Source organism: Schistocerca americana, unplaced genomic scaffold (genome assembly GCF_021461395.2).
Source record: "Schistocerca americana isolate TAMUIC-IGC-003095 unplaced genomic scaffold, iqSchAmer2.1 HiC_scaffold_778, whole genome shotgun sequence".
Taxonomy (NCBI): domain Eukaryota; kingdom Metazoa; phylum Arthropoda; class Insecta; order Orthoptera; family Acrididae; genus Schistocerca; species Schistocerca americana.
Window position 1 is genome coordinate 1 of NW_025726542.1, and position 2500 is coordinate 2500.

Sequence of the window (2500 nt, forward strand, 5' to 3'; positions counted from 1 at the left end):
GGCCCGGGAGCGTGCTGTCGTGGCATTGCCGGCGGGAGACAACACGCGCCACCTACGGTGGCCGGCAGCTCCAACGCCAGCGCCACAGAAGGACAAAAGCCCCACTTGGGTGCCGAAGCGAACTCTCCCAGCACAGCGCACGCGCCAACACGTCCGCACAGCTGCGATACAATCCACCTGCGAGAACCGCAGAGGCGACCGAGCAGCAGACGGCGTCGCGGCGCCGAGCGCCGGGCGGCGGCGCATCCTCAGCGCACACAGTCCTCAATCGGACCAGCACACTGCAGATGTCCACCGCGCTTCGCACCGGGCCCGCGAGGACCTACTTTGGCCGCACGGCGCCGCGTGCAGGGTGCGCCGGCGCGCAGCTGCGCCGCCTGCCGCCTCCGTCGGCCGGCGCGCCTGCCACTGGCCGCCCCCACCAGCCGGCTGTAGCGCGTGCGCCCACGCACCGCGCGGCCAGCACGCCGGAAGGCCCCCCTCACCGGCCGGGGACGGTCCCACCCAGCCACCGCCGCGTATCGCTTCACACCCACATGCCATTCACGTTCGTGGGCATGGTGGGTATCGCTGAAACAACCGGTTGGTAGCTCAACCGATCGTCGCCATCACTGATTCACCTCTAGCGAGAACAACCGCACCACAACGGTTTACCAGTTCTTCATTTGCGTAACGTCACCAGCAAACGTAGACGTCCATCGCCATTTGCAAATTCAACGATTGTTGCATGCCTGTGTCAGGTGTCACGACACACTATGTCTGCCCACATACACGCAACAACATGTGCACGCTTCGCGAACACGTGGAAGGTGGCCCCCGTACGTATGCGATGTCCATTGCGCGAACGACTGTCAACCGGCCTCTGTCGCATGTCGCAGATGTGGAACGCAGTGCACCATGCTATCACGGTGTGTGAGAAGAGACGACTACGTCTGACAACACGCGCCACTACATCAACAGACGGCTCATGCTGATCGCCATCCACGGCATACCATACTGCAATCCAGCTCTTATAGGGAGACGACACGTAGCTGAGTGCACAATATTTGGACCGTATGGTTCGCCGTTGTTGGCGCAGTCGTGGTACGGTCACACATGTACCACGATGTATCATTCAGTACATGAGGACCAATGTGCGGTACAGTGTGTGATTTGGACGTACAACATCAGCGGACAGTTGCCACAAGCCGTACCACAACGTAGGCTGTGCTTCGCCATGCGAATGCCAATGAACAACTGCGAAGGGCATTGAGCATGTACGTCCTGCCGCCATCCGCATTACAGTGTATAGCTGCAAGGTGTTTAACATGAAGCGATACTCTGGGGACCGGGCAGTGCGAGTAGCAAACTATATTGCGGGGGTTGCAGTTAGGCAACACTACACTAATTTAACGCGTCGTATGACAATTACAGAGCAGGTTAAGGCCCAACGTGTGTTGGGTTAAGGCCCAACGTGTGTTGGGTTAAGGCCCAACGTGTGTTGGGTTAAGGCCCAACGTGTGTTGGGTTAAGGCCCAACGTGTGTTGGGTTAAGGCCCAACGTGTGTTGGGTTAGGCCCAACGTGTGTTGGGTTAAGGCCCAACGTGTGTTGGGTTAAGGCCCAACGTGTGTTGGGTTAAGGCCCAACGTGTGTTGGGTTAAGGCCCAACGTGTGTTGGGTTAAGGCCCAACGTGTGTTGGGTTAAGGCCCAACGTGTGTTGGGTTAAGGCCCAACGTGTGTTGGGTTAAGGCCCAACGTGTGTTGGGTTAAGGCCCAACGTGTGTTGGGTTAAGGCCCAACGTGTGTTGGGTTAAGGCCCAACGTGTGTTGGGTTAAGGCCCAACGTGTGTTGGGTTAAGGCCCAACGTGTGTTGGGTTAAGGCCCAACGTGTGTTGGGTTAAGGCCCAACGTGTGTTGGGTTAAGGCCCAACGTGTGTTGGGTTAAGGCCCAACGTGTGTTGGGTTAAGGCGCAACATAGGTTAGGTTAAGGCGCAACATAGGTTAGGTTAAGGCGCAACATAGGTTAGGTTAAGGCGCAACATAGGTTAGGTTAAGGCGCAACATAGGTTAGGTTAAGGCGCAACATAGGTTAGGTTACGGCGCAACATAGGTTAGGTTAAGGCGCAACATAGGTTAGGTTAAGGCGCAACATAGGTTAGGTTACGGCGCAACATAGGTTAGGTTAAGGCGCAACATAGGTTAGGTTAAGGCGCAACATAGGTTAGGTTAAGGCGCAACATAGGTTAGGTTAAGGCGCAACATAGGTTAGGTTAAGGCGCAACATAGGTTAGGTTAAGGCGCAACATAGGTTAGGTTAAGGCGCAACATAGGTTAGGTTACGGCGCAACATAGGTTAGGTTAAGGCGCAACATAGGTTAGGTTAAGGCGCAACATAGGTTAGGTTAAGGCGCAACATAGGTTAGGTTATGGCGCAACATAGGTTAGGTTACGGCGCAACATAGGTTAGGTTACGGCGCAACATAGGTTAGGTTAAGGCGCAACATAGGTTAGGTTAA